General features: G+C 44.7%; 1 protein-coding gene across 1 annotated transcript in view; it reads left to right on the forward strand.

Moving 5' to 3' along the window:
- Window positions 1–12,571, forward strand: part of LOC129424249 (uncharacterized) — a 131,368-nt gene that overhangs the window by 114,713 nt on the left and 4,084 nt on the right. The window lies entirely within an intron of this gene.

Raw genomic sequence — 12,571 nt, forward strand, 5'->3', positions numbered from 1 at the left:
CATTGTGAATGATAAGTGGTTCTGTCAGTGTCCCATAATCAGTTCATCATCAATCAGTTTTAACCCTCTGGGGGTCTAAGAGGTTTTTAGGGCCCTGGAGAAGTTTTGACCTGCACTGACATTTGTGTTTTTTTTCTGTTAACATAATAGCATAATAATGGCAAATGTCTCAAAACACCGTGTTCAGCACAAACTGGGCTACAATATTATGTGAGCTGCATGTATCTACATGTTTGTATTTTTGAGAGAAACATGTTTATGTATGTTTTTTGAAAAAGCAAAATTTTTAAGTCACTGATATAAGTCCCCAAAACTAATTCTCAACATGTTTCCCCAAGACGTTTTAAAAATCGGCCTGCTCCTTCACATAAAACAATGTATTGATTTACAATTTCTAAGACACTTTTGCCTGGGAAAGGCCATATGCGAAGAGGCGTAAAGGCTCCTGAATAATGTCTGATTGCCAGCTGAGGAAACAAAAGAGTTGCATAATGAGCCACATAATGAGCCTTGCAGGAATGTAACAAGAATGTAACTTTCTCTGTAGTAAAATTACATTTGTATTTTTTTCTATTGAAATAGCTTGTATTAATTTCACAAGTTTACTTTTAAAAACTGCAGCTCTACAAATATCCGTTAGCGAGGAACCGCGAGCCAGTGCCCAAGATGATGCCACACTGCGTGTAGAGTGAGCACGTAAATTAAATGGACAAGGCACGTCTTGCTTTTGATATGCAAGGGCTATAGTATCCACAATCCAATGGAACATCCTCTGCTTGGTGACAGCTTTTCCTTTCTGCTGACCACCGTAACAAACTAAGAGCTGGTCTGAGGTCCTAAAGCTTTGCGTCCTGTCTATATACACACGTAGTGCACGAACAGGGCACAACAAAGCCATGGCTGGGTCTGCCTCCTCCAAAGGCAGCGCTTGCAGGTTCACCACCTGATCTCTGAAAGGAGTGGTGGGAACTTTGGGCACAAAGCCGTGCCGGGGTCTCAGTGTTACGCTGGATGCAGCTGGCCCGAACTGAAGGCACGAATCATCGACCGAAAATGCATGAATATTCCCTATCCTCTTAACAGAAGCCAAAGCAAGGAGAGTTAACATCTTCATAGTAAAAAATTTAACACTCACACTATGCAGAGGCTCAAATGGGGCTTCCTGGAGTGATTTTAGCACCAAGGACAGGTCCCAAGGAGGAATAGAGGGAGGACGCGAAGGATTCAGCCTTCGAGCGCCTCTGAGAAATCTGATGACCAGGTCGTGCTGACCCACTGTCCTACCGTTTACGGGTGAATGGTGAGCTGATATCGCAGCGATATCGACCTTAATAGTGGATGGTTACAGCCTACTCTCCAAACGATGCTGAAGATACAAAAGCACAACACTAATCGGGCATTCTCGGGGGTTCTCACGTTGGGAAGAACACCAGTCGACAAACAGGTTCCATTTAAGCGCGTAAGCCTGTCTCGTAGACGGCGCTCGCGCAGCAGCAATAGTGTTAGATACCTCTTGCGGTAAATCACTCAAATCCTCCGTGCCCCGTCCAGAGACCACACATGGAGGTTCCACAGGTCGGGGGGCGGGTGCCATAATGTGCCCTCTTGTTGAGAAAGAAGGTCCATCCTCAGGGGAATCTTCCAAGGAGGGCTGTCGTGAAGAGAGAGAGTTCTGGAAACCAACTCCTGGTTGTCCAATACAATGCCACCAACAGCACGCTCTCCTCGTCCTCCTGGATCTTGCATAGGGTTTGCGCAATGAGGCTCACCAGAGGGAACGCGTATTTGCGCATGTTTCGCAGCCAGCTGTGTGCCAATGCATACAAGCCGAGCGAGTCGTCGGCTAGTGAATAGAACAGGCGACAATGAGTCGTCTCTGGGGAAGCAAACAGATCTGTCTGCGCTTTGCCGAAACGTCTCCAAATCTGCTGAACCGCTATGGGGTGGAGTCGCCACTCGCCGGGACGCGCAGCCCGAGAGAGCGCACCCGCCACTACATTGAGCGTGCCCGGAATGTAAATGGCACGAAGATACCTCAAATTCTTCTGACTCCAAGTGAGGAGGTGACGGGCGAGATGCGACAGGTGACGCGAGCGTAAACCACCTTGACGATTGATGTAGGCAACGGTCGCAGTATTGTCTGTGCAACCTCGGGACTCGGCCGTGAAGCCAATGCTGAAGTCGCATATAAAGCAGCCCGAGTGGTGTCACGGCCGCAGCTGCTGCCATATGCCCCAGGAGCTTCTGAAATTGTTTCAGCGGGACCGTGCTCTTGCTCTTGAATGTATTCAGGCAAGTCAGAATCGACTGCACACGCGCTTCTGTTAAACGAGCTGTCAAATCGACCGAGTCCAGTTCCATCCCGAGAAAAGAGATTCTCTGCACGGGGCAAAGCTTGCTCTTTTCCCAGTTGACCCGAAGACCCAAACGAGCGAGGTGTTTTAAAGTTAAATCTCTGTGATCGCACAGCATCTGACGTGTTTGAGCTATTATGAGCCAATCGTCTAGATACACGAGAATGTGCACACCTTTCTCTCTCAGGGGTTTTAGAGCCCCCTCCACTACTTTGGTGAATACACGGGGCGACAAAGAGAGCCCGAATGGGAGGACTTTGTACTGGTATGCTCGCCCCTCGAACGCAAAGCGGAGAAATGGCCTGTGCCGGGGGAGAATTTATACGTGGAAGTACGTGTCCTTCAGGTCGATGGATGCGAACCAGTCGTTTGGACGAATGCATGGAAATATGCGCGTGGGCGTCAGCATCTTGAACGGCATTCTGTGAAGTGCACGGTTCATCGAACGCAGGTCCAGGATCGGTCGCAAGCCGCCGCTTTTCTTGGGTACAATAAAGTAAGGGCTGTAAAACCCCGACCTCATCTCGGCTGGAGGGACCGGCTCGATCGCGTCCTTCGCCAATAGGACAGCGATCTCCGCATGGAGGAGGTGCGAATCGGCAGCTCTTACCGCAGTGAAAGTAACGCTGGAGAATTTGGGGGGGGACGCCGGGCAAATTGGATCGCATAGCCGAGACGAATCGTGCGTAAAAGCCAACGCGGCGGGCTGGGAAGCTGTTCCCACGCCCCCAGATACCATGCGGGAGGGACTAAAGGCACGATCGGTGTACCCGCGGCGGGCGCAACGGAGGTGATCGGCGGTGTGTGTGTATTGGCCGCACCGACAGCAGTGTTGTGTATGGTAACACTCACCTGAGTCTGCTGCTGGGTGGGTGAGTAAGGGAGGCTCTGCTGAAGACACCTCACGTCACTCGATGCACCCTCTGGCGAAGGAGGAGGAATATGAGCCCATAATTGTCTCCTACCGCCTGAGAAGTTGGAGAGCGCAGTGGGGTTATGAGCCTGTGCGTCGCTCTCGTACTCCTCTGATGAGTCAGAGAATTAGGGGGGGTTATGAGCCCGCTCGTGCCTCCGGCGCTCATCTGAAGACCTAGAGATGAAAATGGAATTCGCTCTTTCTGTGTCTGTGTGGGTGCCGACTGAAAAGTCGGTAGAACAGAAAAATGAAACAAAGGATTCCCCAACCGGCCCTCCTCCGGTGGGGGGAGTGGTGCCTTCACCATCTCCCAAAGAGCGATCCCTTCACCATCTCCCAAACAGCGATCCCCTCCATCTCTAGGTTGCCCATCTCAGGGTTGCTTCGATCTTCTTTTTCCACTCTTCAGAGCGGGCTGTTGATGACCGGTTCCTCGCTTCTTAGAAGAGCCCCGGGGAGGAACGGAGGCGGCCGCCGCAGGACGCCCAAGGCGAGGAGCAGGCTGAGGCGCCAACGTGGACGGGGCAGGCACAGGACGCTTCCGACGTGGCATGATCTGAGCAATGGCCTCAGTCTGCTTCTTGGCCGCGGAGAATTGCTGCGCAAACTCCTCGACCGTCTCGCCGAACAGGCCGGTCTGGGAAACCGGAACATTCAGGAGCCGGGTCTTATCAGCATCCTTCATGTCCGCCAGACACAGCCAGAGATGGCGTTCCTGGACTACCAGGGTAGACATCGCACGCCCGATGGCGCGTGCGGTGACCTTGATTGCACGAAGCGCCAGATCCGTAGCCGCACGCAGTTCAGAGAACTCCGCCGAGTCGTCACCTCCCGCGTGCAGGTCCCTCAGAGCATTAGCCTGGTGAACCTGCAGCAATGCCATGGCATGCAGGGCTGAAGCTGCCTCCCCACAGGCTTTGTAAGCAGCACCGGACAGCGCCGAAGACTGCTTTCAAGCCCGTGAGGGGAGAATAGGCTGGTCCCGCCAGGAGGAAGTGACACCGGCCGGACACAACTGCATCGCGACCGGCCGCTCCACTGACGGGACTCCAGTATACCCCCTGGCATCTCCACCCTCGAGAGAGGTGAGGGGTGAAGGCTGAAACGTCCGGTTCCGGGCGGAAAACTGGGTTTTTCACGACCGCGTCAGCTCTTCATGCACCTCGGGGAAGAAGGGCACCGGGGGCGAGGACTGAGAAGCCCTGGCACCCCTGAAGTACCAATCATCGAGGTGGGACGGTTCGGGTGGGGGAGGTTCAGTCCACTCCAAGCCGACCGCCGCAGCCTGAGCGAGCATGGCTGCCATCTCGGGGTCGAACGCAGGACCCGCAACCCGACCCGAAGGCGGGAGCGGATCTGGATCAACGTCCGAGGCTGACAACCCCCCCTCCGACGTTACGGTGGACATCGTCTTCAGTGGAGGCTCGACAGAGCGCGAGGACACCATAGAACAAGGGCCGCTCGTCTCCATCGGGACCTCCGCTGGCAACAGATCAGGGCGCTGGGAGCTGCTGGACGAACCAGCAGACCGACCCAGCACCGTTATACAGAGATCATCCTTCGCAAGCCTGGTGACTGCGCTCTTAGCAGCACCAGGCTTGAAAGGCGGGGGCTGTTGCCGGAGGAACGGCACCCGTCTCCGCAAATCCGCCATAGTCATGCCCTCGCAGATCCCGGGGGGGGGGGGGGGGGCGATGAACACACCGCATCCAGAAACGGAGCACGGACGGAAATCCATCTTTAAAAAGACGACCCCGACCGTGACACGAATGAGTGGCTGTCTTTAAAAAGACACAAAGCTCAAACGTGCTGCTCTTTTAGGGAAATCACTCTTTGTGCAAGCTGATGAAACACACAGGGAGAGGCAACGCACTCACTCAAACTCAAGTCCTAAATTAAAGAGACAAAAGAGAGAAAGACAGAAAGGGTTGAGAAAACACTGCAAGCCTCCGCTGAGGTGTCTTTGCCCAACCAACTTCAGCAAGCTGAGATAAATTCTTCCCTTCAGCAAAGGATCTACGAAGATCAGTTTAAGCTTCTCAAAAGCAGATGTCTGCCGACTTCGAAGCAATAAAAGCTGATTTGGTATTATGCACCTGCGGCTTATATACGCACCTGGCGGGGCGGCGCCGGCATTATGCAAATACCTGCATGCCAAGTTCATTGCCGTTTTCATAGTTTCTCGAAGTAGATAGGTCACCCGCAAAGCGGTTCCCAATTCGTCGGTCACGACGTGACGTCGTAGTGACTGACTGAAAGGGAACCATGGTTTTACTACAGAAAAAGTGCAACCGTGTTTTTTTGCTACAAATACTGTGGTAATTATGGTCAATTAAGTAAGGGATGTAGTGTATTTAGTTGTTATTGCACTTTGGTAAAGGTACTGTTTGGTAAACGTAAAAATGAACCCAGGGTTAGTGTTTGGTTGGCCAGCGAGATTTTACTTTTTCGCAGTAAAAAGCACAAAAAATGAACTGACCCTCGTTTTCTGGACCCTTATTTGTGTTTTTTGTCATTATAGTAGAAACACAAGAAGGGATGAGCAAGTTTGGTTAACTTATCAGTGTTTATTAACACAGCCGCCATTGCGGCGTCACGTGTTGAAAGTGAAAGCAGCACAAAGGAATGCGTGGACATGCTTGTGATCCTGTGTTTAATCAGGGTTGCCACCCGTCCCGGTTTTACGGGGATTGTCCTTCTTTTTAATAACCTGTCCCGGGAAAATGATCAACTCTCCCGGGACACTGAATGTCCCTGTTTTCGAAAAGCTATGTGAATATGTAATTAAGCGCGCGAAAGGCAGAGAGGGAGACCATGCATCTGTGTGTGTGTGCCTCATTAAGACAGAGAGCTTCCTGATTGGTCTGTTTCGGTAAATCAACCAATTAGGGCTGGGACAACGCATCGACGTAAACGACGACGTTGACGCAAAAAATACGTCAACGCAAATTGTGCGCGTCGATTCAGACCCAAAAAGGCGGCACCATAGAGTAGTAGCAACGCGAGTGGCTTCAGTCCACACCGGTTTCACAAATTCACACAGCAATGGTGAGCAGTGCCTGCGGCCGCGCAGCGCGTGGTTTTTTCAGCGCCCATGTTAACAATCATGCATTCCGCCGCATGAGCAGCGCGAGCTCGCGGCTCTGTAGCAACAGTGCTGCAATCGTTTCTGCGTCGGTTCTGCTGCGCTGCTCGCGCTCAATTAAAGTGAAAGTGCTTTGTTTATGGTTTAAATGCTCGTGGATTTACGCGAAAAAGTGTAATTTTACCATAAAATTATGAATGTGATGCCAAGTGTGTTTTAAACAGTCATTTGAGCAATTTAACAGAAAGCAATGAAATATGTCACTGTTGCCAGAAGACTGCACTTTCATTCACTCTCTGTCCAGCAGTAAATGAGTCCTAATCTATCTTAACAAACTTAAGAGAGAGAGATTTAATAATATATGTGCTTCTTAAGTCAATAATTCTGTTTATATCTGTCATTAAATGGACTTGAACAGCACAAAAACAATGTGGATTAAACAAAAGTTATAAAAATTACACTGACCATCAAAAGGCACATTGAAGAGGTTTTGCTCATAAATGCATGTAAAATGAAGTAATATGAACTTGAGATTTTTATACAATTACTAAACTGCACAGTATGCGCTGCAAACGCTTTATTGAATGCTACCTCTGACTAAGAATGCATTATTTTGCACTTGAAATTTTAAGAGCAATAAACATATATTGAAATGTTTACATTCAGATATGTAAATCAACATGTATAAATTGCTATTAGTTAATTAATGGGGAGATAATCGAGAATCGAATCTAAGTCGAATCGGACTGATAAAATAAATCGTTAGATTAATCGATGCATCGAAAAAATAATCGCTAGATTAATCGTTTAAAAAATAATAGTTTATCCCAGCCCTACAACCAATCAATTGTCAGTGTGGGCAGCTTTTATCTTTTCTCCTGAACCGAATTATCTAGAAACAGGAGGGCCCCAAAAGCGAAAATATAAGACACATTTTACGAAAGTGTACCCCTGTCTTATAAGAGTTAAAGTAATGACAATTTTGCATGGTTTACAGTTTGTAACAGTGACTTCAGCATTGCCCGTGGGGGGTTAAATGATTATAAAATACATGTTAACCCAGTGGGCACCTTGACCTCAATTTAACATCAATATGACATTAAAATGGATGTCAAAATTACGTCACAAAATAGGTAAAAAATTATAGTCATTTTGATTAGGGGTGCACCGAAATTTCGGTCGCCGAAAAATTTGGCCGAAAATGGCATTATCGGTTTCGGGCCAAAATAAAAAATCCAGCCGAAAATGTAAACCGAAAATGAATGTCAACCGCGCCCCTCCCATCCGTGCGCTAGCGCTTGGGTTTCACTCATGGTGATCAGTCGTCTCCCACCCTTCCCCTTCGTGCTCAAGCAGGTTTCACTCACAGTCGAGCTGTTTGCACGCGTCTGCAAAGATTAAGCATTAAGTCTTGATGTGTAAACTTTAGAGAGAGTCGCGCTAATGTGTCTCATACTGTAATCCATTAACATACATTTGGCGAATAAAGCAATGAAAAACAACGTAACGTTTTTATGTGGAGCGACTGTTGCCCTGTTTGGGATTCAACCTCGGTCTCTGTATGTGCACGCGTTTAAGTGCCCTCGGTAGTGCACATACGAGAGAAACGTTTAAAAAAAAAACAAGCAAACATAAAATCTCGCTGTTATTGACAGGGCACATATAAACAAAATTATCTCCACAGTATTCTTTTTCTAATAAAAACATTTGTTTATGTCTTAAGTGTATGTACAGATTACAGTCAGATTAACTTCTTAAGTCTGTGTCATTAATGTTGATCAAACAACCCATGACAAAGAGACAAATAGCTCTAAAAAATAATAATATATTTAATTTATTGTGTTATGATTCATTTAATTTGATTTCTGTACCTAATGCTAATTTCAGACCTTATTAATGTACAACTTTGTTCTCTTTTATAAATGTTTGCAATTTCTTTATTGTTTATTAGATTTATCTCACCCGCTTTTTGCTGATCTGAAAAATAAACTGATCTGTGCCTCAAAAACTGTAATGTGATCCGAACTGTGAGGTTTTTTTTATCCGTCACACACCCCTAGTAAAGTTAGTACACAGTGATAGCCATAAATGCAATTGTACTAATAATTGGCATAATAATTTATTTCTGTGTTTTTGGTTTTTCGGCCTTGGTTTCCTTTTTTCGGTTTTGGCCAATAATTTTCATTTCGGTGCATCACTAATTTTGATGTCAAAGTGCCAATGTCAATTTGATGTCAAGATTTCGATCTCTGCTGATGTCATTTTGATGTCAATTCTACATCTATTTGACGTCAGGATGTCATGATGTTGATGTCATTTTACTGTTATTTTGATATCATTCAATATCAAGCTTCGATATCAGATTGAATTTAACATTTATAGTATATGCAATTATAGTGTCTGCTGTCATTTTAAACGTGAACTAAATGTAAACATGCTTGGATTTAAATAAATAAAAACACACATGCAAAATACATAGACTTACACAGTAAAACTTAATGTTGAATTAACACTGCTGGGAGATTATATGGTACAAAGTGTTGAAGTGACACTGAATCAGTGTTTAAGTTAATAAGATAATAAAGTGATGATTAAGACATTAATGGTGAACACCTGCTGGATAATTCTGTGTCAAATCAACTTAATTTTGGAAATTTTTCCAGAGAAAGTAATACTACAATGATGAAAAAGGTCAAAATATTAAATGCAATAGATATATAAAAACTGCCGTAGATTAAATGGTCCCACTCCAGTGTTAAAGGGACAAATGCCCAACTAAAGGAAACACTAATTGGCACAATGGTGACTTACTTTACTAACCAGATTTACAGCAGTTGTATTGAAGTTAAACTTATCATCTATGTAACTCTACAAGCAAGTTGTAATTTTAGTTTTCAAACAGAGATGATGATAGAGAGGCAAAAGTGAAAGATTACAGCTTTACTTTACTTTTTTTCAGTGTTACTTTTTAAAACTCTGCAAGAAGGAGTCATATATATTTATACGGCAGTTTTTATATATCTATTACATTTAATATTTTGACCTTTTTCATCATTTTAGTATTACTTTCTCCAGAAAAATTTCCAAAATTAAGTTGATTTGACACAGAATGATCCAGCAGGTGTTCATCATTAATGTCTTAATCATCACTTTATTATCTCATTAACTTAAACACTGATTCAGTGTCACTTTAACACTTTGTAGAGTGGGACCATATCCTCCTTCTCATACAGTTTACACCGAATGAGAATATTTGTTTTTAATTTCACTTACATCATGCTTACATTCTAATCATTATGTAGACATGAATCTTTTGTTTGTATGACAAGTATTTGTAAAGTTACCGTTCATTTTTCTAATGCGTTTCTGAAAGGACTTCACTGGTGGAGAGAGAACAGACAAGCATCATGTTTATTTTCTTAATTTTGCGAAAAGCACAACATTCTGTTTTTATTGGGAGTGGACCAAAAAAAACTACATACTTTAATGTTTTAAATCAGGGGTGTCAAACTCAAGGCCCGCGGGCCAAATCCGGCCCGCCCCTTCATTTCATCTGGCCCGCGAGGTTTACAAATTATGTTAATTATGTGGCCCGCGAGAGTTTACAGATTATTTTATTGTTATTATAAGTTTTATTTTTTGCAGGTTATTTCCTACATTGGTTTTTTAGCGGCCACCAAAACTAATTTTTGTCCCGCCAAAGTCTTTTTGTAATGTAATTATGTTGATAATGTTGATGATTGCATGAGAGAGAACGAGCAGTACCTCGCATGCGCGCACTACTAGAGTGGGCGTGTCTGAATGCGAACGCTGCAGCCTACGGAGCTTGCATTTCCAGGCTGGATACGTCATCAAGTCTTGTTTCAGAATATTAACAATTATAAAGTTAAATATTATTCTTTGTTTATAGTAAATAGTTGTAATATGCGTATGACTTGCGAATGTAATGGTCAGTTAACTTAAATAAACCAGGCTTGATGACACTGCCTATGCGACCTCCGCATATGGAAATGGACAGTATCTGCTCGTGCTTTCTCTCCCTCTCTCGCGCACGCTCACGCGGATCCAGCGAGGAAATGTTTTCCGTCTCGTGTACAGAAATGTTTCGCGAAGTCCAGCTGGGATTAGTTTACACAGCGTCAACTCCCGCTAAATATGCAAACTAATGACTCACCTGAACCGATTACTTTTAATAAACGATTGAAACTATTGATCTGTAGCCTACAACACTGAACTCAGGAGACGTCAGTCAATCAGACACTCAAAGCCAGGTATAAAATCACAGCGTTTTTGTAATGGCAAGAAATGACAAGCCAGAGTATATGTGTCTAATATGCATATTGTGGTGGAGATTGTAAAACAGATTAGTATCTGTGTTTTCACATATACACTGCTTAGGTCGGCCCAAATGACGTGTCGCTCCGAGTACGGTTCGTTTGGGTCAGTGTGAACACAACAGCCGCACTCGGGTGCGCACTAAACGGCCGCTCCGAGACCGCTCTAAACAGGTGGTCTCGGAGTGGCTGTCGCCGAACTCTGGGGCGACCCACCTGTGGTGTGAACACTGCTGGACCTCGGGCCGAACCAAATACAGGAAGTTCTCCACATGTTTGAGCCACTGGGCTTCCGTTGTGACGTGAGCCGGGTGTTATATTGTGGGTTAACAACAAACAAGCCAATCCTGGTCCGTTGCAGAGATTCGCTGTCTCCTTTACGTTTGAGCTGATGATTTCATAAATGCATAGCTGTCCTCCACACACAAATAGTGACATTACGGGCTTTTTAACAAACGGCTCCGTGAGAAATAGAACAGCTACGCAATTTCGCCTTAAAGCAAAGAAACTTCGCAAAGACGTGCATCGTTTATCTCCACATCTTGATAGCTGCGCTCTCCCTGTCAGGCTGGTTGTCGTGAAACGTGGGGGTGGTCATGAGACGGTAAGAGCTGTCAGAGACCAATGACAGTGCTGACCGTTGTCACATGGTGTACGGTGCGGCATTTCGAGTAAAGTTAAAAATATATATATGTGAACACGGACCGCACTAACTGAAAATGATACAATGTATTTTGGTGCGCTCCGAGGCCGCACCACGGTGCGCACCAACATATGTGAAAACAACCTAAAATGCCTCTCATTTTATTACCTGCACAATGAAGGATAACATAACATTTTGAGTGTACTCACATACAAAATGTGTTTTTGTCACCACAATTATTTTTAAAATAATCTGTAGAATAGTTGTACTTTAATACACTTTGTCATTATTTGCCTGGGCTTCTACTTTCAAAGCTAGGTATTAATTGAGTTATTAACAAAACCAATAGTAAGCAAATGCAGAGAGAATTATGCAATGTACAGTAATAAGAGTTGATACATTCATACAGTCGTTTAAATACAACCGGCCCTTTGAGATTAACCGTAATGCTGATGTGGCCCGCGATGAAATTGAGTTTGACACCCCTGTTTTAAATGATGTATAAATCATATATGTGTGTCCAAAATCAGCAATGTTATCTAAGTCTCTTTGCGGAGTGACTAAAAAATAAAGTTTTTGCGGCGCCCCCGCTATCATTAGAAATGACTTATATTACTTAAAGTTTCTCAATATTTTACTATGTTCTCTTAGTAATAGTTCTCTTAGTAATATTGTATGGCAGAAGAGCACTTACTTTGCAGTACTTTAACCTCAGCGCGCAGTAACATAATCGGCGAGAGGGGGAGTAGTCAGAATTGATGATGTTACTGTGCGCCGAGGTCGAAGTGCTGCAAACTAAGTGCTTAATAGTTCTAATTTTTTATCCGCTTAAAAAATCGGCATGTTTTATTTTGTGCCAACATACTTAATCGTGTAACTGCTTTTTAAAAGATGAGTCTCTAAAAGAAGACAGGTTCTATAACCTAATTCTCATTGCATTTACTACACTGCTTTTGCCAGTGGATGTCGCCAGCGTGCAGTGTTCTGGTCACATTGTGCATGTAAAAGTTTTAATTTTGAGATAGCTTTTCATTGTTGAGATACTAAGTCGAAATTTTGAGTTTTTCATGATTTTCATAGGTTGGGGATCTTAGGCGTAAAAAGATTGGTGACCACTGCTTTAAGCCCAACAAACAGAAAATATGAAGTGTACATGAACAACACTTGATGCTTTGTCAGATCAACACAATAAGAATTCAGTCTAATGTTTACTAACTGTGATGTTGAGTTTGTTCACTC

This window comes from Misgurnus anguillicaudatus, chromosome 19, assembly GCF_027580225.2.
Source record: "Misgurnus anguillicaudatus chromosome 19, ASM2758022v2, whole genome shotgun sequence".
Lineage (NCBI taxonomy): Eukaryota > Metazoa > Chordata > Actinopteri > Cypriniformes > Cobitidae > Misgurnus > Misgurnus anguillicaudatus.